This window comes from Ornithorhynchus anatinus, chromosome 1 (genome assembly GCF_004115215.2).
Source record: "Ornithorhynchus anatinus isolate Pmale09 chromosome 1, mOrnAna1.pri.v4, whole genome shotgun sequence".
In the NCBI taxonomy this organism is placed as follows: Eukaryota; Metazoa; Chordata; class Mammalia; order Monotremata; family Ornithorhynchidae; genus Ornithorhynchus; species Ornithorhynchus anatinus.
This window is the reverse complement of record NC_041728.1, coordinates 137,734,076-137,759,510: the sequence shown is the minus strand read 5'-3', so window position 1 is coordinate 137,759,510 and position 25,435 is coordinate 137,734,076. Positions and strand designations below refer to the sequence as shown.

The 25,435-nt window shown below is 44.2% G+C and overlaps 1 long non-coding RNA gene across 1 annotated transcript; it reads right to left on the bottom strand.

Moving 5' to 3' along the window:
- Positions 1-728: 728 nt before the first annotated feature.
- On the bottom strand, positions 729-25,435 carry LOC114809256. The gene is made up of 2 exons (XR_003757032.2): positions 25,278-25,435; positions 729-881 (listed from the first exon to the last, which is right to left on the bottom strand). It is a non-coding gene; the product is annotated as an uncharacterized LOC114809256 (long non-coding RNA).

The following is a 25,435-nucleotide window of genomic DNA, read 5'->3' as shown; positions in this document are numbered from 1 at the left end:
GAGAATGTGTCTGTTTAATGTTATACCATACTCTCCCAAGCACTTAATACAGCACTGTGCACACGGTAAGTGCTCAATAAATACGGTGGAATGAGTAAAAGGTTTGATACTCAATTACCACAGCTGTTATAGTCTCAGTCAATTGATCATATACTGAGTGCTTACTGTGTGCAGAGCACTGTACTGAGTGCTTGGGCTCTGCTTTCAGAGCTTAGAACAGTGCTTTGCACATAGTAAGCACTTAACAAATGCCATTATTATTATTATTATTATGATATAGCAGAGACATTCCCTGATCACAATAAGCTTACAGTCTAGAGGGGGAGACAGACATTAATATAAATAAATAAATGACAGATTTGTACATAAGTGTGGTGGGGCTGGGAAGGGGCATTAATAAAGGGAGCAAGTTAGGGTAATGCATTAGGGAGTTGAAGAAAAGGAAAAGAGACCAGTCACATTGCTGGAGTAATGAGAAGGACTTGGACAAAATTCCCTAATTCTTCAAACTGCAATATGAAAACCAGAGCACATTAATCTAGACCCAAGATTAACTCTCTTTATGGGCCCCCTGTTTCTCCCAAGGTCTAATTATATGCTGCATCCACAGTACTGGAAGCTGGGTAAATGTCTAAATGAGTTAGTGTCCCAGGTGCATAGAATCTCTCCTGCACCCACACATTTCCTGGTAGACCAAACTTCGCTAAATAAACACAGATGACCTCTAGTCCATTCAGGCTTTCGGAAAGTTTAATAATGATGAAATCTTCTTGGCAACGTGAAAATCACACATTGCTTGACATGTTCAAAGCTTGAGTTTCTTCTTTGCGGGAAATCCTGGGCAGGCAAATAAAGCGAGTTGTTGTCCAGGCCTATCATACCTGCACCAGGTTGTGAGAAGACATATTCAACTTTAGAGGAAATACACCTTTAAGCAAATGAACTCTAATGAGGTGGCCCTCCACCACTGATTATTAGGGAACTTTCTTAACTGCTCACTATTGCATCATAAACACTTGAGAAGCAGACAATATTCCAGTTGCTTTTGCTGCTTTAAGTTTCCCTCACTTTACCGAAATAAAGTGAGAAATAATAGTCAACATATTTTGGGTTTGTGCAGCCTTTCTATCAAAGTCCTTTCAGTCATTTGATCATATTTATTGAGCGCTTACTGTGCGCAGAGCACTGTTCTGAGCATTTGGGAGAATACAATATGTCAATAAACAGGCACATTCTCTGTCCACGACGAGATTGTGGTCTAGAGACAAGCTTACTTGGATGGGCTGATTCTCTCTTTCACTTAGTGAAAGGCTGTAGCCATAATAATAATAATGATAGCAACAACAAAAATAACAATAGTGATAATAATAAGAATAGCAATAATTATCGCACTTGTTAAGTGCTTACTAAGTGCCAAGCACTGTTCTAAACACTGGGGTAGATACAAGGTTGAACACAGTTCCTGTCCCACATGGGATCACACTTTCAATCTCCATTTTACAGATGAAGTAACTGCGGTCCAGAGAAGTTAAGTGACTTGCCCAAGGTCACACAGCAGATGTTGGGGACAGGGATCATCTCTCCTTTTTGCTGTACTTTACTTTCCAAATGTTTAGTACAGTGCTCCCACATAGTAAGCGCTCAATAAATGCAAGTGAATGAATCAATGAATGTGGAGAAGCTGAGATTAGAACAAGGTCCTTCTGACTCCCAGGCTCTATCTACTAAGCCATGTCGCTTTATTCGTTAAGTTCTTATTGTGTAACAGACATTATACTAAGTGTTGTGGGAGAAACAAAATAACTAGGTCAGACACAGTCCCTGTCGCACATGGGGCAAACAGTCTAAGAAGGAGGGAACACAGGTAGTGAATCCTCATTTTGCAGATGAGGAAACTGAGGCAAAAATAAATTAAATACTTTCTCAAGGACACACAGCAGGCAAGTGGCAGGGCTGGATTTAGAACCTAGGTCCCCGGCCTGCTAAGCCACGTTGCTTCTCCAGCTGCCTGACCTACAGGACTGGACACAGGCCACCTCACATAACTCCAATCTCCAAGATTCTCCTCTCCAAGCCAAACATTTGGATAGAAGAGATGGTCAATACAGACTGTTCATTACAGTTCCAGGAAACGCCTCGGTGCAATAGAAAGTTTGTTCACGAGGATAACGTGCTGTGTCGGAATTTAGTGGAGAATGGATCTCAGAGTGCTCAAATAACTGTTGGGCTGAGTCAAACAACAAAACCTGTGTCATTTTCTGCTGGTTGCTTCTCTTGAGTTAGGAACCGAGGTATATTGTTATTGTTAGTATTATTATTATCATTATCTGACCATCTTGATCAATTAACACAGTGCTCTGCAGAGAGTAAGTGCTTCATAAACACCACTGATGGACGGAAATAGTATATATTGAGCACCTACTGAGTTAGAAGACACATTTCTTGCACTCAAGGAGCTTACAGTCTAACGGGAGACAGACACTTAAATCAATTACAGATAAGGGGAGTAATAGGGAATATAAGTGGGCCCCATATCAGACAAGGACTGTGTTAATCTACTCCAGCTTTTAGAACAGTGTTGACATATAGTAAGCCCTTAACAAATACCATATATAACAGAATTGCTAGACACATTCCCTGCGCACAGTGATCTTACAGTCTAGAGGGGGTGACAGACATTAATATAAATAGATTTCAGATATGTCCATAAACACTTTGGGGCTGAAGGAGGGCTGAAAATCAGGGTGATGCAGAAGGAAGTCGGCGAATTGGAATTGGGAGCTTAGTCAGGGAAGACCTCTTGGAGGAGTTGTACCTTCAAAAAGGACTGTTGGATATGAAGAGGGAGGATGTTCCAGAGCAGAGGCAGGATGTGGGCGAGAGGTCAGTGGCGAGATAGATGAGATCAAGGTACAGTGAGACGGTTGGCATTAGAGAAGCAAAGTGTGCTGGCTGGGTTGTAGTAGGAGAGTAACGAGGTAAGGTAAGAGGGGGCAAGGTGACAGAGCCCTTTAAAGCCGATGGTAAGGAGTTTCTGTTTGATGTAGAAGTAGACAGATTGGAGTTTCTTGATGAGTGGGGAAACGTGACCAGAATGTTTCTGTAGAGAAATGACCCGGGCAGCAGGATGAAGTATGGACTGGATTGGGGAGAGACAGGAGGCAGGGAGGTCAGCAAGGAGGCTGATACAGTAACCAAGGCAGGATAGGATAAATCGGTGAATTAACATGATAACAGTGTGGATGGAGGGGAAAGGTTGGATTTTAGCTATACTGTGAAGGTTGAATCAACGGGATTTAGTGATAGATTGAATAGGTGGGTGGAATGAGAGAGGTGTGTCAAGAATAACGCCAAGTTTACAGGCTTGTGAGAGAGGAGGGATGGTGATGTCGTCTGCAGTGATGGGAAAGTTAGTGGAGAACAGGTTTGGTCAGGAAGATAAGGAGCTCTGTTTTGGACATGTTAAGTTTGGGGTGACGGTGGGACATCCAAGTAGAGATGTCTTGAAGGCAAGAGGAAATGTGAGACCGCAGAGAGGGAGAGTGAACTCATTCGCTCCCACGGCTTCAACTATCATCTCTACATGAATGACACCAAAGCTACATCTTCTCCCCTGTTCTCTCTCCCTCTCCCCAGCCTTGCATCTCCTCCTGCCTTCAGGACATCTCCATCTGAATGGCCTCCTGCCACCTAAAACTCAACATTTCCAAGACTGAGCTCCTTATCTTCCCTCTCAAGGCCTGTCCCGACTTTCCTGTCACTGTGGACGGCACCACCATCCTTCCCGTCTCACAAGCCCGGAACCTCAGTGTCATCCTTGAATCTGCTCTCTCATTCACCCCACATGTCCAATCAGTCACCAAAACCTGCCGATCTCACCTTTATAACATTACCAAGATCCGCCCTTTACTTTCCATCCAAACCACTACCTTGTTAGTAAAGTCACTCCTCATATCCCGACTGGATTATTGCATTAGCATCCTTTTTGACCTCTCAACCTCCTGTCCCTCCCCACTTCAGTCCTTACTTCACTCTGCTGCCCAGATTATCTTTCTGAAGAAACGTGCTGGGCATGTCCCCCCATCCTCAAAAATCTCCATTTTTTTGCCTATCAACCTCCATATCAAACAGAAACTCCTCACTTTTGGCTTCATAGCTGTCCATCACCTTGCCCCCTCCTACCTCACCTCCCTTCTCACCTTCTCCATCCCAGCCCACACCACTCCTCTGGTGCTAACCTTTCTCACTGTGCCTCGTTCTCACCTGTCCCACCATCAACTCTTGGCCCACATCCTACCTCTAGCCTGGAATGTCCTCCCTCCTCAAATCTGCCAGACTAGCACACTTCCTCCCTTTAAAGTCCTACTTAAAACTCATCTCCTCCAGGAGGTCTTCCCAGATTAAGTCCCCCTTTTCCTCTGCTCCGCCTTCTCTCCCCATTGTCCCCACTCACTGCCTCTCCTGTAACCTCTCCACATCCACAGCACTTGTGTGAATATATGTACATACTTATAATTCTACTTATTTTATTAATGATGAGTTTATATCTATAATTCTATTAATTTAAATTGATGCTATTGATGCCTGTTAACTTGTTTTGATGTCTGTCTCCCCCTTTCTAGACTGGGAGCCTTCTGTGGGCAAGGATTGTCTTTGTCGCTGAATTGTACTTTCCAAGCACTTAGTACAGTGCTCTGCACACAGTAAGAGCTCAATAAATATGATTGAATGAATGAGAGAGATCAGGTCTGGAGACGTAGATTTGGGAATCAACCACATAATAATAATGTTGGTATTTGTTAAGCGCTTACTATGTGCAGAGCACTGTTCTAAGCGCTGGGGTAGACATAGGGGAATCAGGTTGTCCCACATGGGGCTCACAGTCTTAATCCCCATTTTACAGATGAGGTAACTGAGGCCCAGAGAAGTTAAGTGACTTGCCCGTGGTCACACAGCTGACAAGTGACAGAGCCGGGATTCGAACTCATGACCTCTGACTCCAAAGCCCGTGCTCTTTCCACTGAGCCACGCTGCTTCTCTGGTGGTACCACATAGAGGTCGTAGTTGAAGCCATGGAAGTTGAGTTCTCTAAGGGAGTGGGGTATAGATGGAGAATAGAAGGGGACACAGAACTGAACCTCGAGGAACCCCCATAGTTATGCGGTGGGAGGCAGAGGAGGAACTGCAACTGAGAATGAGCAGCTGGAGGAGAACCAGGAGAGGACAGTATCAGTGAAACTGAGATTGGATAATGTTTCCAGGAAAAAGGTTTGGTTGACAGTGTCGAAGGCAGATGAGAGGTTGAGGAGGATTAAAATGGAGTAGAGGCTGTTGTATTTGGCAAGAAGGAGGTCTTTTATGACCTTTGAGAGGGCGGTATCTGTGGAGTGAGGGGAAGGAAGCAAGATTGGAGGGTGGTCAAGGAAAGAATTGGAGGAGAGGAACTTGACACAATGGGACTAGATAACTTGCTCAAGGAGTTTGGGAAGGAATGGTGCAAAGAGATGGGATCAGATGTGCAGGTGGTGGGGGTGGGTTTTGAGTGAAGGCAGGAAATCCCCTCTTTAGATGCTGCTGGGAAAGAGGGAAAGTGGAAGAAGGGGCAGGAGTGGGGAGGGACTGGGGGTGGGGCAGAAGAGGTTTTTAGAGAGATCACACCTGAGAGTTTCAATTTTCTTAATACAGTAGGTGGTGAGGTTTTGGGAAATGTGCATGGGTGTCAATAAGGATGGAGAAATGATTTTTCTGGGAAGAGGGGAGAATTAAAGCACACATGAATGAACTTGAAGCGGACAAGGTGATTCTGATATTTAAATTTCTGCCAGCAATGTTGTGCAGCTTGTGCACAAGAGCAAAGGAGGTGGATTGTGGAGGTACATTCATTAGTGGTACAAGATCGGCAAAAGGATAAGGGAGCGAGTGAGTTGAGTTCAACAATGGTGTTGAGGGTGTCAATTTAGTCATCAAGGGAAGGTAGTTTGGGTATGGAGGCTTAAGGGGGCATGTTGACTTGAGAAAATAGGATAGGGTCAAATGATCAGAGATTTCCATGGGGGAACAGGACAGATTTGCAGGGAGGAGGAGTACTGGAGAGAAGGCTGTTGAGGCGGTTGCGATCAGATAGAGGGGTTTCAGAATTGATGAGGGTAGAGATGCTACAGTGACTAGCGATGATGAGGTTGAATCATCAAGTTCTTGAGGCTAGACTGTAAGCTCGTTGTGGGCAGGGAACGTGACTACCAATGTGGCTATATAGTACTCTCCCAAACGTTTAGTGCAGTGCTCTACTCACAGTAAATGCTCAATGAATAAATATGATGGATCGATTGATGAGTCTCCAAGATGAAATGCTTGGTTGGACCAAGCTGGGTTGAGGACATCCCATCCATTACCCACCCCCAACGGAGTAAAACAGGGCACTGTGTAAACAAGTGCTTATTGTATGCAAAGCACTGTACTAAACACTTGGGAGAATACAATATAACAATACATTCTTCAGTGGAAAGAGCCTGGGCTTGGGAGTCAGAGGTCATGGCTTCAAATCCCGCCTCTGCCACTTGTCAGCTGTGTGACTGTGGGCAAGTCACTTAACTTCTCTGTGCTTCAGTTACCACATCTGTAAAATGGGGATTAATTCTGTGAGCCTCACGTGGGACAACCTGCTTACTCTGTATCTACTCCAGCACTTAGAACAGTGCTCTGCACATAGTAAGCGCTTAACAAATACCAACATTATTATCTACACCTACTCCCTTGGAGAACTCATTTGCTCCTGTGGTTTCAACTATCACCTCTAAGTGGATGATTCTCAAGAGTCTACCTCTCCAGCTCTGATATTGCTCCTTCTCTGCAGTCTTGCTTTTCCTCCTGCCTTCAAGACATCTAACATGTCCAAAACAGAATTCCTTGTCTTCCCACCCAAACTCTGTCCTCTCCCTAACTTTCTCATCATTGTAGACAACACCAACATCCTGCCTGTCTCACAAGCTCATAACCTTGGTGTCATCCTTGACACATCTCTTTCATTCAACCCACATATTCAATCTGTCACTAAATCCTGTTGGTTCCACCTTCACAACATCGCTAAAATATATTCTTTTCTCTCCATCCAAACTACTACAATGCTAATCCAAGCACTTATCCTAGCTCACCTTGATTACTGTATCAGCCTTCTTGCTTTAAGGAGTCAGATAACTCCACAGAAAACTGAGGAAATGTATGAGACTATACCAAGGAATTCCTACACCTAATGACCTTCAGTGGCAACACAAAACTGAATTTTGCCACTGATATGTTTCCTAGCTAGCACACTGTCCAATAATGCAGTGAAGGAGAAAATCAAATCAGGAGGGTCTGCATAGCCTCTGGGGGATGGTGAGATTAAGGTAGGAGACTTCATATCCAACTGAGATAATAATAATAATGATAAAAAATTGTAGATTTTGTTAAGCATTTACTATGTGCCAAGCAGGTTCCACAGAGGGCCTCACAGTCTAAGAAGGAGGGAGAAAGAGTATTGACTCACCATTTTACAGATGAGGGAATTGAGGCACAGAGAAGTTAAGTGACTTGTCTAAAGTCACACAGCAGACAAGCGACAAGCAAACAAAACACTCAAAAATGAAATCTGAGAGCTAAAGTTAATTTCAAAGGGCTTAATTTTCTTTAAGAGAGGAAGTGGATAAGAGTGTTTAAGATTTATTTATTATTCATTCGATCTCATTTATTGAGTGCTTACTGTGTGCAGAATATTGTACTAAAAGTGCTTGTTACTTCAGTTACCCATACAAGCATTCCTAATGTTGATGAGAATAATTGTGAAGGTACACCATCTGTTTTAAAGGATTCCAGGCAGGTGGTTTATCCGAGCCTGTGGGTGCTACAATTCTGCATCTTACTTCCTCAGTCAACACTTCAAACGTGGCCCTGGTCTTAGCTGGTGAATAGTGGTGGAAGTAAGCTGGAATGGGTGGAAGCATAACACCAGTAAAAGATTAAGTTCTGGACTGATTTTTCCAGCATGATTTCTCTGGTTGCAACAAGTCTCCCTCTGCTTCAGCCCCTGCCTTAGAATTCTGCCCGGGCTCGGGATGGAATGCAGTCAGTGAGTCAATTGTATTTTTTGAGTGCTTACTGTGCGCAGATTACTGTTTTAAATGCTTGGAAGAATATGATATATAACAATGTAACAGGCACATTCTCTGCCCACAACAAGCTTACAGTCTAGAGGGGAAGACAGACATTAATATGAATAAATCAATTACAGAGAAGTACAGAAGTGCTGTGGGACCGGGAGTGGGGGATGAATGAAGGGACCAAGTCAGGGTGATGCAGAAGGGAGTGGGAAAAGAGGAAAGGAGGGCATAGTCAGGGAAGGCCTCTTGGAGGAGATATGCCTTCAGTAAGGCTTTGAAGTGGGGGAGAGTCACTGTGAGTCGGATATGAAGAGGAAGGGTGTTCTAGTCCAGAAGCAGGACTTGTTCAGGAGGTTGGAAGTGAGATAAACCAGCTTGAAATACAGTGAGAAGGTTGGCATTAAAGGAGCGAAGTGTGAGGACTGGGTTGTACTAGGAGAGTAGCGAGGTGAGGAGGCGGGGAGGCTCCGGAGCACAAGGTGGGAGGGGAAATGGGAGTGGAGATCCTTGTGGAGCCGGAATGGTTTCCCCCAGTCCCTGACACAGCTGATACAGAGTGATGGCTCTGAGGCAGGGTGGGGCTAGGTGGAGGTGGCGTGGGTGGCCTGGCTGCAATGTGCCTGCAGCACCATCTACCCCCACAGTGAGCCCAGCTTGGTTCCGGCCTGGGGAGATGGAGGAAAGTCGGCCTGCTGACCCTGCTCCAAGGTGCAGGGGAAACGGGAGACATCCATCCCGCTTTTTTTGTTTCGTTTTATTGTAGTTGTTGGGCAACTACTGCCGAATTCTACTTTCCAAGTGCTTAGTACAGTGCTCTGCACACAGTAAGAGCTCAATAAATATGATTGAATGAATGAATGAATGTGCGAGGTAGTGGCCTAAGGGCTAGGGTAGATACAAGCTAATAAGATTAGACACGGTCCACGTCCCACAGTTTTAACCCCGATTTTACAGATGAGGTAACTGAGGCCCAGCGAAGGGAAGTGACTTGCCCAGTGTCACACAGCAGACAAGTGGCAGAGCTGGGATTAGAACCGGGCACTGTACTAAACTCTGGGGTAGATACATGCGAATCAGGTTGGACACAGTCCCACATAGGGTTTGCAATCTTATTCCCCATTCCCCATGCCTCAGTTATAGAGAAGTGAAGTGACTTGCCCAAGGTCACACAGTAGACAAGTGGTGGGGTCAGGATTATAACGCAGAGCCTTTGGAATCCCAGGCTCGGGTTCTATCCACTAGGCTGGTGGCGGGGGGATGAGGCCAACCAGGCCAGACCAGTCAGCTCTCTAAGGTCAGGCAGTAGCTGCATCTGTATCTGCTACAGTCTTGGGAGAAGCTCAAAGTTTTCAGTCCAATATCGACTGCCAGGGGCCATCACTACCCAACCGCCCTTTCCCTCCTTCAATAATGTCTACTGAGCATTGTACAGAACCCTAAAGTGCTCTGTAGAGAAGAGGACACTCGGTTGATTGGACTTGGTTGGCAGTGGTCCTTTTCTACTAGAAATTATAATTACAATAATAAAAGTAAACAGTGCTTGACACATAGCACTTAACAAATACCATCATTATTAATTTCGATATTTATTAAAAGCCCTTACTATGTGGCAGGCACTGTTCTAAGTGCTGGAATAGATACCAGATAATCAGATCAGATATAGTCCCTGCTCACAGTCTGAATCCCCATTTTACAGATGAGGGCACTGAGGCCCAAAGAAGTGAAGTGACTTGCCCAAGGTCACATAGCAGACGTGGCGGAACTGGGATTAGAACCCAGGTCTTTCTGACTCCCAGAGCAGTGCTCTATCCACTAGTCAATGCTGCTTTTCCAGAGGAAAAAAAATTTATTTTCATCTAAGGGCCATATATTATTGACGGATGTCATAGAACTGTCTCCATAACACCCAATCATTTTGCCTTTAGAAACTATTCCATTTCAAATAATCTGCAGATGATCCATCTATCTTTGCCTTGGTGAATGGGGTTACTGCATAACCAAGCCAACATGTCTTATATTTCCTCCAGTTACTGTTTCCAGAATGACTTTGAAAACAACCCATTCCCCAGTCCTGAAGCTTACCTACATCTTCCATCCTCAACTTCTCAAGTACTTAAAAATACTAGGCCACCGACAGCATAGCCCAAAAGGCAAAATCAGAATCAGAACTCAGTTCTCTTGATTCCCAGGATCAAGCTCTTTCCGCTGGGTCTTTTTTAAAGTTCAGTCTAAGGAAGAGAGGTGCTTTTTTTGTTGTTGTTTTTTATACATAGCATAAAAGAAAGGAAGTGGAAATAATGAACAAAGCTACAAAAATTCTTATGGCCTTATTCAGTTTTGACACAATGGATAGGATAAACCCACAGGAAAAAAAAATAGCCTATTATTCACGTAAAAGGGTGGACCTCCATGACTGAGCTTTGGGCTAGTACTGTATGTCCAACTCTGGCATATTCTTCAAGCTGTGAGCTCAGTAACTTTCCGTCTACCTTGGGCCAGGATTCAAACAGGAGACGGCCCCCACTGAATAGACAAAAGCCACAGGATGTGGTGGGGGTGATTCAGCAGGTGATAGATAGTTCTTCCCCTGTAAGACAATTAATTTGCAAACAGACCAGGGCATTTTGATATCTTCCTGGTCTGGCAAAGTCCTGAGCTCCAAGAGACTGATCTTGAGCTTCTTTTTGTCTTGAAGGAAAGTTTTACCTCCTTACAACACACTGGGAATCCCGTTTTCATATTTGTGATGTGCTTCCTTCTTCCTCCAGAATGCAAAAGGGCAGAAAAGAATAGGGTGGATTCACTTTATTTAGGTCCCTGGTAGGATGTTTGGGGGTCTCAGGTTGTGAAAAAGTCTTATTAATAATAATAGCACTCATAATAATGATAATAGTAGTTCTTAATAATTAAAGCATTTGATAAGCACTTACTTTGGGCTTAGTGCCATACTAAGCACTGGATGAGATACAAGCTAATCAGGTCAGACACAGTCTCTATCCTACATGGGGCTCACAGTCTAAGTTGTAAGGAGAACAGGTATTGAATCCTCATTTTACAGATGAGGAAAATGAGGCATAGAGAAATTAAGTGCCTTGTCTATATCTCACAGCAGGTAAGTAGCAGAGCTGGGGATTAGAACCCAGGCCTTCCGACTCCCACCAAGCCACACTGCTTCTCAGTAGTACTTGTTCAGTGCTTATTATTCATTCATTCAATCATATTTATTGTACTAAGCGCTTGGGAGAGTACAATGTAACCATAAACAGACGCATTCCCTGCCCACAATGAATTTACAGTCTAGAGGCTGTATTATGCGTCAAGTGCTGTACTAAATTCTGGGGTAGATACAAGATGATCAGTTTGTATATAATCCCTGTTCCATATGAGGCTCACTTCAAGGCCCAGTTGTTTTGACCCTTTTTTTTTTTAAGAAAAAAAAGAGGTCCAAGAGTTCATAATCTTGAAGTTTACTTAAAATTCTGAAAATAACTTCAGATATCAGAAAGTTTATAAGGAAGAAAATTAATGAGAAGAAAACGATTTCCTTTTTCTGAATGTTGCAGACTTTGGTCACAAGGACTGAAATATCCTCTCCTAAAACATGCGAAATGGAATGTCTCTTCCAGTCTAAGTGAATATTTTTAGAAAGAACATGCAAAATAGCCCATTAATGACTAGTTATTTTTTTTCCCAGAATATCATGTTAGCTTCCCAAAAGTTGAACCGAGGGACACGGTGACTGGCCTAGTTAAGTTTTCTTTCCAATAAAGACAACCCTGGAAGCTCTTTACAATTTATTTGTTGGATCATTAAAGGGCTTAAGGTTCAGGTTGTGGATCCAGCCCAAGTCAACAGGTTAGCTGCAGGAAGCAATATGGCAGTGTTATATCATACTCTTCCAAGCGCTTAGTACAGTGTTTTGCACACAGTAAACTCTCAATAAATATGACTGACTGACTGAATACTGGAAAGAGCACGGGCCTGGGAGCTTGAGGACCTGGGTTCTGCTCCCAGCTCTGCCATCTGTCTGCTGTGTGATCTTGGGAAAGTCACTTCACTTCTTTGTGCCTTAGTTATCTCATCTGTAAAAATGGGGATTAAGATGGTGAGCCTCATATGGGACATAGACTGTGTTCAACATGATTAGATTGTATCTATCCAATACTTAGTAAAGTGCCTGGTACGTAGTAAGTGCTTAAAAAATACCATTAAAAAACAAAAAACAACGAAGCGCTGACTCCTGAGGATATTTCATTGCATTGTTATAAGAACCTGTCTGCTAATTCTCTTGTATTGTACTCTTCCGAGCACTTAGTATGGTGTTCTGCACAGAGTAAGTGCTCAATAAATACCATTGATTGGTTGATTGAGTAGGGAGCAGGAACTATGGATTGGAAAACATTGCAGATGCTCTCATGAATCGTCAATCGTATTAATTGAGTGCTTACTGTATGCAGAACATTCATTCATTCATTCATTCATTCATTCATTCATTCAATCATATTTATTGAGGACTTACTGAGTTTAAAACACTGTACTAAGCACTTTGGAGAGTACAATACAACAACAAACATATTCCCTGCCCACAATGAGCACTGTACTAGGCAACTGGAAGAATGCCTTGTTATGCAGTCTTATTTGAAAATATCCTCATTCTCTATAAACATTATTATAGTCTACTATTTCCCCCACCCTTAATCTATTTTAATATTATAATTATGGCATTTGTTAAGCGCTTACTATGTGCCACGCACTGTACTAAACTCTGGAGTAGATATGAGGTCTTCTGGTTGTCCCTCGTGGGGCTCACAGTCAATGGGAGTTAAGGAATTCTAGGCATCGATTGTAGACGACTCGTTCTAAGATTTTGGAAAGGAAGGGTAGTAGGGAGATAGGACGATAACTGGAGGGGGAAGTGGAGTCAAGAGCGGGTTTTTTTAGGATGGGGGAGACGTGGGCGTGTTTGAAGGCAGAGGGGAAGGAGCCCTTGGAGATTGAGTGGTTAAAAATAGAAGTTAAGGAAGGGAGGAGGGCAGGGGCGATGGTTTTAAGAAGGTGAGAGGGAATGGGGTCCGAGGCGCAGGTGGAGGGGGTGGCACTTGCGAGGAGGGAGGAGATCTCCTCTGAGGATACTGCAGGGAAGGATGGGAAAGTAGGGGAGGGGGTTGTTGGGGGGGAGGGGAGAGGCGGCGGGGTGACTTTGGGGAGCTCAGACCTGATCGTGTTGATTTTCGTGAGGAAATAGGTGGCCAGATCATTAGGGGTGAGAGATGGGGGAGGGGGAGGAACAGGGGGCCTAAGGAGAGAGTTAAAGGTCCGGAACAATCGGCGGGGGTGACGGGCATGGGTGTCGATGAGGGAGGAGAAGAAGCTTTGCCTGGCGGAGGAGAGGGCAGAGTTAAGGCAGGAAAGGATAAATTTGAAGTGTGTGAGGTCGGCTTGGTGCTTGGACTTTCGCCAGCGGCGCTCAGCAGCTCGAGCATAGGAGCGTAGGAGGCGGACGGAGGAGGTGATCCAGGGCTGTGGGTTAGTGGCGCGAGAGCGGCGGAGGGAAAGGGGGGCGAGAGAGTCGAGATGAGTAGTGAGGGTGGAGTTGAGAGCGGAGACCCGATCGTCGAGAGTGGGAAGAGAGGACAGGGCGGCAAGGTGAGGCGAGATGCTATTGGAAAGACGGATGGGATCGAGAGAGCGGAGGTCTCTGTGGGGCAGTAGCGAAGATTTGCAGGGGGAGGGAGTGTGAGAGATGAGGCAGGTGAGAAGGTTATGGTCCGAGAGAGGGATTTCAGAGTTGGTGAGTGAGGAGATAGTGCAGCGGTAGGAGATGACAAGATCGAGGGTGTGACCGAGTCGGTGAGTGGGCGCGGTATGGTGGAGGAGGAGGTCGGCAGAGTCGAGGAGGGATAGCAGGCGGGCGGCAGAGGAGTCGTCGGGTACATCCGTATGGATGTTGAAGTCTCCAAGGATCAGAGTGGGCAGAGAGAAGGAGAGAAGGAAGGTGAGAAAGGGGTCAAGGTGGTTGAAGAAGTCGGAGGTGGGACCGGGAGGGCGGTAGATGACGGCGACAAGTAACTGGAGTGGGTGGTAGAGGCGAATGATATGGGCTTCGAAGGAGGGGAAGGAGAGGGAGGGGGGAGGAGGGATAGTGCGGAAGCGGCAACGGGGCGAGAGGAGGAAGCCGACGCCTCCTCCCTTACCGGTGAGTCTGGGGGAGTGGGAGAAGGAGAGGCCTCCGCCGGAGAGAGCGGCGGCGGAGACCGTGTCTTCGGGAGAGAGCCACGTTTCCGAAAGGGCGAGGAGGAGGAGAGAGCGGGAGAGGAAAAGGTCATGGATGAAAGGTAGCTTGCCTGTAACAGAGCGGGGGTTCCAGAGGCCACACTTGAAATCTCCTAGACCCCCTCCAATCTGGCTTCCGTCCCCTCCACTCTACCGAGACTGCTCTCTCTAAGGTCACCCATGACCTCCTTCTTGCCAAATCCAATGGCTCCTACTCCATTCTGATCCTCCTTGACCTCTCTGCTGCCTTTGACACTGTCGACCATCCCCTCCTCCTCCGTACCTTATCTCACCTTGGCTTCACGGACTCTGTCCTCTCCTGGTTCTCCTCTTACCTCTCTGGCCGATCATTCTCGGTCTCCTACGCTGGAGCCTCCTCCCCCTCCCATCCTTTAACTGTTGGAGTTCCTCAAGGGTCAGTTCTTGGCCCTCTTCTGTTCTCCATTTACACTCACTCCCTCGGTGAACTCATTCGCTCTCACGGCTTTGACTACCATCTCTACGCAGATGACACGCAGATCTACATCTCCGCCCCTGTCCTCTCCCCCTCCCTTCAGGCTCGCATCTCCTCCTGCCTCCGGGACGTCTCCACCTGGATGTCTGCCCGCCACCTAAAACTCAACATGAGCAAGACTGAGCTCCTCATCTTCCCTCCCAAGCCCGGTCCGCTCCCAGACTTCTCCATCACCGTGGATGGCACGACCATCCTTCCCGTCCCGCAGGCCCGCAATCTCGGTGTCATCCTTGACTCGTCCCTCTCGTTCACCCCACACATCCTATCCGTTACCAAGACCTGCCGGTTTCACCTCTACAATATCGCCAAGATCCGCCCTTTCCTCTCCACCCAAACGGCTACCTTACTATTACGGGCTCTCGTTATATCCCGGCTAGACTACTGTGTCAGCCTTCTCTCTGACCTCCCTTCCTCCTCTCTCGCCCCGCTCCGGTCTATTCTTCACTCCGCTGCCCGGCTCATCTTCCTGCAGAAACGATCTGGGCATGTCACTCCCCTTCTTAAACAACTCCAGTGGTTGCCTATCGACCTCCGCTCCAAACAAAAACTCCTCACTCTAGGCTTCAAGGCTCTCCATCACCTTGCCCCTTCCTACCTCTCCTCCCTTCTCTCTTTCTACCGCCCACCCCGCACGCTCCGCTCCTCTGCCGCCCACCTCCTCGCCGTCCCTCGGTCTCGCCTATCCCGCCGTCGACCCCTGGGTCACGTCCTCCCGCGGTCCTGGAACGCCCTCCCTCCTCACCTCCGCCAAACTGATTCTCTTTCCCTCTTCAAAACCTTACTTAAAAATCACCTCCTCCAAGAGGCCTTCCCAGACTGAGCTCCTCTTCCCCCTCTACTCCCTCTGCCATCCCCCCTTTACCTCTCCGCAGCTAAAGCCTCATTTTCCCCTTTTCCCTCTGCTCCTCCACCTCTCCCTTCCCATCCCCACAGCACTGTACCCGTCCGCTCAACTGTATATATTTTCGTTACCCTATTTATTTTGTTAATGAATTGTACATCGCCTTGATTCTATTTAGTTGCCATTGTTTTTACGAGATGTTCTTCCCCTTGACGCTGTTTAGTGCCATTGTTCTTGTCTGTCCGTCTCCCCCGATTAGACTGTAAGCCCGTAAAACGGCAGGGACTGTCTCTATCTGTTGCCGACTTGTTCATCCCAAGCGCTTAGTACAGTGCTCTGCACATAGTAAGCGCTCAATAAATACTATTGAATGAATTCATCTCCGTTTTACAGATGAGGTACGTGAGGCACAGAGAAGCTGCCCAAGGTCACACATCAGACAAGTGGTGGAGTCGGCATTAGAACCCATGTCCTCTGACTTCTAAGCCTGTGCTCTTACCACTAAGCCACTATCTCTCCCTACAGGCTGTAAATTCCTTTAGGGCAGGGATTACATCTAGCAACTTGTGAGAACAACCTGATATTCTCGTATCTACCCCAGTGCTTAGAACAGTACTTGGCACATAATAAGCACTTAACAAATACCATCATTATTATTACTATTATTATTATTATTGCATTTTACTCTCCCAAGCTCTTAGTACAGTACTCTTCCTAGACTAAATAAATAAAAATATTTTTATGTTTAATATTAAGATTAATATTCAATAAATGTAAATATTAATATTCAATAAATATAGCCTCAATAAAGCTTCAAGAAGCAGCGTGGCTCAGTGGAAAGAGCACAGGCATGGGAGTCCGAGGTCATGGGTTCAAATTCCAGATCTGCCACTTGTCAATTCAGTGTCTGTGAGCAAGTCACTTAACTTCTCTATGCCTCAGTCACCTCATCTGTAAAATGGGGATAAGACTGTGAGCCTTATTTGGGACAACCTGATTACCCTGTATTTACCCCAGCACTTAGAACAGTGTTCTGCACATAGTAAGCGCTTAACAATGCTAACATTATTATTATTATTAATAAATATCACTCATTTGATTGACATGAACATTATATGAACACGTGTCTCTGCACCTTCAAAGCCTTATAATAATAATGGTGGTATTTGTTAAGCGCTTACTATGTGCAAGCACTGTTCTAAGTGCTGGGGGGATGCAGGGTGATCAGATTGTCCCACGTGGGGCTCACAGTTTTAATTCCCATTTTACAGATGAGGTCACTGAGGCACAGAGAAGTTAAGTGACTCGCCCACAGTCACACAGCTGACAAGTGGCAGAGCCGGGAGTCGAACCCATGACCTCTGACTCCGAAGCCCAGGATCTGCTATTATAATCACAACTCCTTCGAGAGGTCTTCCTTGATTAAGCCCTCAATTCCCCCACTCCCTCTCCCTTCTGCTTTGCCCTTGCACATGATTTTGTACTCTGTATTCACCCACCCTCAGCCCCGTAGCACTTAGGAACATATCTAAAATTTATTTTACAGTCTGTCTCCTACCCTAGACTGTAAGCTCCTTGAGGGCAGGGAACATGTCTAGCGACTGTCATCCTTTACTCTCCCAAGCACTTAATACAGTGCTCTGCACGCAGTAAGTGCCCAATAAATGATCCATATGTTCCGAGAAAAATAACATCACATATCATATTAACAGTGATCCACCAACACTTTAGAACATGGAGGAAGTTGATATTTGCAGCTGGTGACAAACTTATCCTCCCCACCCAAACGGGCCAATTTCACTGATTTCACTGATAACATAATTTGTTCTGCTAAAAGATATAAAAAAATCAACCTAGTAATCATACCCCCCACAATCCATTTTTATAAATTAATTTCTAAATTCTATAACTCCATATTAACATTATGATTACAAGTGTTATTAATAAAACATCCTAATTATTGAAAATGTGTCTGTTAGGATATCCAAATGAGAAGACTTCTTAAGAGCTTTACCCCAGTAGTAATAAGGTCTTCTCATCATATTGTGTAGCTAAAGGAATCTTGAAATAGCACTGAAATGACTCAGCTCCTTCAGCGATTTGATCATTATCTGGGAAGATGTAACGAAAAAGGGAAATTGCTAAAACAGCTAGTTTTGAAATTCCAAGTGAGAGTTTGGATTCTGAGAAAATGGTGATATGCTAACCTTGCACCATTATAGGCTGGTTATATTTAACCCACACTTTCTGACACTGGGCTGCTGCTGAGGTCACTGGTGAACTGAGGTCAATCTTGTCACAGCTTACGTTTAGGCTCTGCACGTTGTCCCTTGTCCAGTGAATAAATGGAATACTGGGTTCTCGCTCTTCTAAGCCCTGACTCTTCACCTGCACCAGAGAGCGTGGCTTGGGAAGACAAAGAGGGGAAAATCCAGACTGAAATATTGTCTGGAATTGAAGCAGGGTCATTTTAATAGGACAGGACCTGGTCAGGCGGATCTAACTCCTGCTGAAGCTGTCAGGGAAGGCAGTCCAGCTCCATCAGTGTTTAGAACAGTGCTTGGCACATAGTAAGTGCTTAACAAATACCATCGCTGTTATTATTATTGTTATTATTGCGCCCACAACTGTGAGATGTGCAGCTTTAATGAGGAGGCAAAGCCCTGCTTGACTGCATATGACTGCTCTCTCTGACCTTCCTAAAAATCCCCTTTGGTGATGACTACTAGTCTTAGTTGATCTCACAAAAGTGTCAAAGGACTTCACCACTGGCTGTCGCATACACTCTTCATCTGATGCTATCTGGGGGCAGTGCTCAGTGAAGAAAGAAAATCATAGCCAGGAATTACATCGTCCTTAATTCATTTTCATGTTTGTCACCCCTGTAGACAGTAAATTCCTAGTGGGCAGGGAGCGTGTCCACCAACTCTATTGTATTGTACTTTCCCTGAAGCTTAGTGCAAAGCTCTACTGGCATTAGAGAAGCAACATGGCTTAGTGGAAAGAGCCCGGGCTTGGGAATCAGAGATTGTGGGTTCTAATCCCCTCTCTGCCACTTTGTCAGCTGTGAGACTTTGGGCAAGTCAATTCACTTCTCTGTGCCTAAATTACCTGTAAAATGGGGATGAAGACTGTGAGCTTCATGTGGGGCAACCCGATGACCTTGTATCTACTCCAGAGCTTAGAACAGTGCTTGGCACATATTAAGAGCTTAACAAATGCAGTCATTATTATTAAGCACTCACTAAATAACACTGATAGATGGATTAATCTGTTTGGATTTAAGAAATGGGACCTCAGGCTGGGAGGGGAGGTAAGAAGGGACAAGTGAATTTCCTGGTGTTGTGACATGTACTACGAAAAGCATATGAGGGATGAACATTCTAAGGACAAACTGCTCAAAGTTGACATTTTCAAGGTAAAAAAATATTCTGATCTGGAGCATTAATAGCAATTAAAAGCAAGTGATTTAACTTTTCCTGGTTCCTTACAAAATAAAAAATGCCAAAAGGATCTTAGAAGATCTTCCCTCCTCTTAAGAAAAATGAGATCCCTAGCTGGTAGTTGTAATAGTATTTATTAACGGCTTCTTATGTCCAAACTAGTTGGGCACTGAGGTAAATAGATCAGCAGATTAAACCTGGACCCTGTCTGACTGGGAAGTCAAAATCTAAATGGCAATAACAGACACAGAGTTCAATAACAGCGAATACAAAACAAGGGTAAATTACAAAACCAAGTATCCAAGATAAGGTAAAACCAAATAACTAAACACAAACTTTGAAGGAAGGTGCTTTTAACCTCCTTTCATTCCAGGCATAGTCTTTGAGGACCTGGGTTCATTCATTCAATAGTATTTATTGAGCGCTTACTAGGTGCAGAGCACAGTACTAAGCGCTTGGGATGAACAAGTCGGCAACAGACAGAGACAGTCCATGCCGTTTGACGGGCTTACAGTCTAATCGGGGGAGACGGACGGACAAGAACAATGGCAATAAATAGAGTCAAGGGGAAGAACATCTCGTAAAAACAATGGCAACTAAATAGAATCAAGGCGATGTACAATTCATTAACAAAATAAATAGGGTAACGAAAATATATACAGTTGAGCGGACGAGTACAGTGCTGTGGGGATGGGAAGGGAGAGGTGGAGGAGCAGAGGGAAAAGGGGAAAAAGAGGGTTAAGCTGCGAAGAGGTAAAGGGGGGATGGCAGAGGGAGTAGAGGGAGAAGATCCTAGATCCTAATCCTAATCTAATCCTAGATCTGCCACTTGTCTGCTGTGTGACCTTGGGCAAGTAATTTGACTTCTCTGTGCCTCAGTTGCCTCATCTCTACAAGGGGGATTAAGACCCTGAGCCCCATGTGGGACCTGGACTGTGTCCAACATGATTACCTCATATTCACCCCAGCACTTAGAACAGCATGGCTTAGTGGAAAGAGCGCAGGCGTGGGAGTCTGAGGACATGAGTTCTAATCCCACCTCTGCCACTTGTCTGCTGTGTGACCTTGGGCAAGTCATTTAACTTCTCTGTGTCTCAGTTACCTCATCTGTAAAATGGGGATTCAAAGTGTGACCCCATGTGGGACAACTTGACAAAAATAAATTTATTATTATAAATCTTACCCTGTATCTACCCCAGCACTTAGAACAGTGCTTGGGACATAGTAAGGGCTTAACAAATACAATCATCATCATCACCATCATCATCATCATCATCATCATCATCATCATCATCATCCACAGTGTCTGGAACATGGTAAGTGTTTAACAAATACCATAAAAAACAAAAACCTACCAAACAAACAAAACCACTGCGGCAGCCCCAGTGTTCTAACATTCTGAAGCTTCCTGCAGAGGGTAATGGGTAGCGTTGGTCCGTCAGGAGACCCCAAGTCAAGATTGGAAAGAACCTGGGACCCTCGATATTTTATGAACACCCAGCCAAATGGGCTCCATTACTACTCCCTCCCCCCACCACCCAAATTCTCCCTTCTGTTCTTGAGTTGTTTTTGCAGTAGTGGTGATGGCTTACACTGAGTCATTCACACTCTCTTGCCCATATCCTTAAAGTCTGTAAATATACTGGGTTTGCACATTATCTTAATTTTAATCCTATTCTTGTTCCACCAACTGCATTTTCCCAAGAGGTGCAGTAGTAGATATTTATTATTGCTTAATACTCAAAAAAACCAAGACATGACTTTGACAAATGCTCAGGCGAGACTAGTACGGTAATAACATCTTAACTTGTTTGTTTTCCTTTCTCTAGCTCTCTCCATGGTAACAAGAAGTGACAAATTGTGAAAATTTGGGGCAATTTTACACAGTGTGTGGGAATTTGCTAGGTTTTATTTGGTTCTATCAAAGTGGATCTTTTCATAATTTAAACATTTTGAGAGGTTGCGTTAACTTCACTGTATGACTTCCAAGCGTTTTGAATCAACCGATCAATGTTATTTATTGAGTGCTTACTGTGCGCATAGCACTGTATTAAGCGCTTGTTAGAAAACGATACAGTAGAGTTGGTAGACGCAATTCCTTTCCTCAAGGAGTTTACAGTCCAGTAGGGGAGATGGATGCTACATAAATTATAGATTGAGGAAGCAGCGGAGTATAAAGATATTTACATAAGTGCTGTTGGGGTGGGGTGAGTATCAAAGTGTTTAGAAGGTACAGACCCAAGTGCATAGATGATGCAGGACGGAGGATGAATGGTGGTGGGTGTGGTGGGGGTGGGAGATTAGTCAAGGAAGAGTTCCTGCAGGAGACATGATTTAGAAGATGGAGAGAGTGTCTGTCTGTCAGATACGAAGGGGGAGGGAGTTCCGGGCCAGATGGAGGGCATGGCCAAGGGGTCAACGGCAAGACAGAAGAGATTAAGGTTCAATGAGTAGGGTGGTGTTAGTGGAGTGAAGTGTGCTAGCTGGATTGGAGTAGCAGTAGAGGGAGGTTAGTGAGCGGGGGAGGATATAATTGTCTTATTTTTCCCTGCCCGTAACGAGTTTACAGTCTAGAGAGGGAGACAGACATAAATCAGTAAATTGACAACAAATCAAGAATATTTTCTTAGAATGGCAGGCCATAAAGAACCTTCTAAACAAAGAGAATAGAGAAGAAAATATCAACACAATTACATAATATTCAAGTTCAGATTAACTCAAATCCAGATTAAATTAGGCAAAATATTTAATGATGTCAAATCTATTGTCTTTTCACAAATTGCTTTTTGTGAGGTTAAGATAGAGGGGCTGGTTGGGTCAAGGACTTACTGGCTTGAGTGAGTGGGCATTCCAGATGCCTCTGTTTCACAGGGTTAAAAACCCAAGCAGAGATGGCATAAGGGAAAGAAGGAAGAGTTCAGGGAAAAGTAAGATGAAGACATCCAAGTCAAAGATAGTAGACATCAGGTTATCTACTTACATCTGCTTACATCAATCAATCAATCGTATTTTTTGAGCATTTACTGAGTGCCATGCACTGTACTAAATGCTTAGGAGAGTTTTAAGCAGCGTGGCGTAGTGGATAGAGCTATGGGCCTGAAAGTCAGAAGGCTGTAAACTTGTTGTGGGCAGGAAATGTGTCTGCTTACTGTTGTATTGTACTTTCCCAAGTCCTTATTACAGTGCTCTGCACACAGTAAACACTCAAGAAATATGATTTAATGAATGAATGACCTGTGCTCTAATCCTGGCTCTGCTACTTGTCTGCTGTGTGACCTTGGGCAAGTCACTACATTTCTCTGGGTCTCAGTTTCCTCATTTTTAAAATAGAGATAAAGACTGAGAGTCCCCTGTGGGACAGGACCTGTGTCCAACACAATTTGCTTGTAACCACCCCAGTGCTTATACACAGTGAGCCCTTAAAAAATACCATTATTATTATTATTTTTTTGGGTGAACATTTTATACATGAATGGCTAGTTCTAGCCTGAAAGTGGACATTTATTCATTTGCTATTGTCTTAATGAGATGTTCATCCCCTTGATTCTATTTATTGCTATTGTTCTTGTCTGTCTCCCCAGATTAGACTGTAAACCCGTCATAGGGCAGGGACTGTCTTTATCTGTTACCGATTTGAACATTCCAAGCGCTTAGTACACTGCTCTGCACATAGTAAGCGCTCAATAAATACTATTGAATGAACTAGTTATGGGGTGGGAATGTGTCTGCTAATTATGTTGTATAGTATTCTCCCAAGTGCTTAGTTCAGTGCTCTGCACAAAATAAGTGTTCAATAAATACTACTAATTGATTGATAGTACATCCTACATAATAATAATTGTTATAGCACTTGTTTAGTGTGTGCTAAGGGCCAAGCACTCTCATAAATGCTGGGTTTACGGAAAATAATCAAGTTGAAAACACTTTGTCCCCCGTGGGGCTCTCAGTCTAAGTAACTGGGAGTAGGATTTAATCCCCATTTTACAGATAAAGCATAGAGGAGTTGAGTGACTTTCCCAAGATCACACAGCAGATTAGTGGTGGAGCTGGAATTAGAACCCAGGTCCTCAGACTCTTAGGCCTTTGCTCTTTCCAGTAGGTTACACTGCTTCCTTAAATTGTGAATGTTTTAAACAATTCTGATTACAGATTTTTCTCTCAAAATCATCCTAGTTCACATTCTTATGGTATTAAACTACATAACAATTAGGAAACAGGCTCATTTAAAGGTATACCGTGATTCATTTTTACCTCATTTGGATCACTTCCTGTAACATAACCCGAGTAATCCTCCCACAGTGTGGCAGCCCGTAACCTTTTACGTAGTTCCAGGAGAAGTAGTCCCTGAAGTTTTTTAAAAACTTTGTGATAGAATTACTCAGAGCCCCAAACATCCAGTATATGTCAGGGGAATGGCTAATATTAAGAGAATTAGGAAAACCATTAATTTGGCTTCTAAATTAGAAGTAGTCTACTAGATCACTCTGCCACGTAAACTAAACTTCACAATCATCACTGGAGCATTTAGTATTTGCTTAAAAATATTTAAAATTTCAACAGTACATGTGTAGACTTTAGGGGAAAAAAAAAGAAAACGAAACAGTCCAGGTCCTGAACCAGCTATTAACATTCATTTTAATAGGGAAATTTGATTTTTTTTAAAAAAACACAATAACATTGAGTAGCTATATTTAAAAACTGAAGGAGGAGGTGTTGGGGGAGATTGCGAAATGATATTTTCATGTTTTCATTAAAATTGGGGGAGATTCAAATAAATACTTTTTCCACATTCAGTTTTATCAAATAACATGGGAACATCTGTTAAATATTTATTATGCTCCAACCTCTGAGGTAGATGCAAGAGAATCAGATTGGATGGGACTCACAATCTAGAGAGGAAGAGAAAACAGGTGTTGTCTCTAGTTTACAGTTGAGGGAATTGAGGCACAGAGAACTTAAGTGATTTGTCCAATGCCCCTCACAGCAGAATCTGAATCTCTGGACTCCTACACCCAAGCTCTTGTGACTAGACTTTACTGTCTGCCTCGACCTCTAGACTGTAAGCTCCTTGTGGGTAGGGAACCTGTCTCTCAACGCTGCTGTATTGTACTTTGCCAACTGCTTAATTACAGTGCTCTGCACACAGTAAGCTCTCATTAATTATCACTGATTGATTGATTGTTGATAAAAAAGGCCAGCTCTAAATAATAATAATAATTATGGTATTTGTTAAGCACTGTGCCAGCCGCTATATTAAGCACTGGGGTGGATAAAATAAATTCAACTGGACACAGTCCCTGCCCCATGTGGGGCTCACAGTCTTGATCCCCATTTTACAAATGAGGTAACTGAGGCATAGAGAAGTAAATTGACTTGCCCGAGTTCATGCAGCAGACAAGTGGTGGAGTCAGGATTAGAACCCATGACCTTCTGACACCCAGGGCTGTGCTCTATCCACTACTCCATGCTGCTTCTCTAATGGTTCACCTATGCCAGTATTCTGTCTCTGAGAGTGGCAAGCGTATGGCTTTAGAATACCGTGATGGTTGCCCTCCATTCTTAACTTTTAGCATTCTTAACATTTCCCTCTACATATGAAACTTTCCCTCCAGTATCAAACAATCATATTCACTGAGTGATTACTATGTGTAATGCACTGTACTAAGCAGCTGGGAGAGTCGTTAGACACATTCCCTGCCTACCATGAGTTTACAGTCTAGAGGGAGTTTATGGACAGTGTCATAGGGCTGAGGGAGGGATGAATTCATTCATTCATTCAATCATATTTATTTTGTGCAGAGCTCTGAACTAAGCGCTTGGAATGTACAAATCGGCAACATATAGAGACAATCCCTTCCCAACAACGGGCTCACCGTCTAAAAGAAGGAAGGGTTGGACTCCAAGCGCAAGGGCGATGCATTAATCCATCATGGACCTCTCATCCATGAATGTATCTAAACCCCTCCTGAAACTATTGACACTTTTTGACTCTACAGTTATGGTTATTATCAAAGCAAGCACACTTCCCACTGGTGGTGTAAAGTCTTCTGTTTCGTTAGTTTGTAACCTACCAGCTTCAAGCTTCAGTTGTTGCTTCCTCTTCCTGGTGGTGTGGGATTTGTTGAACAGAATCAATATTTGCTCTACTACAACCTTTGTGATTCTGGAGATTTCAATCCTGTCCTTTGTCACGTTGCATCTTCCATTCTTGGAAGGAGCTGTTCCCTTA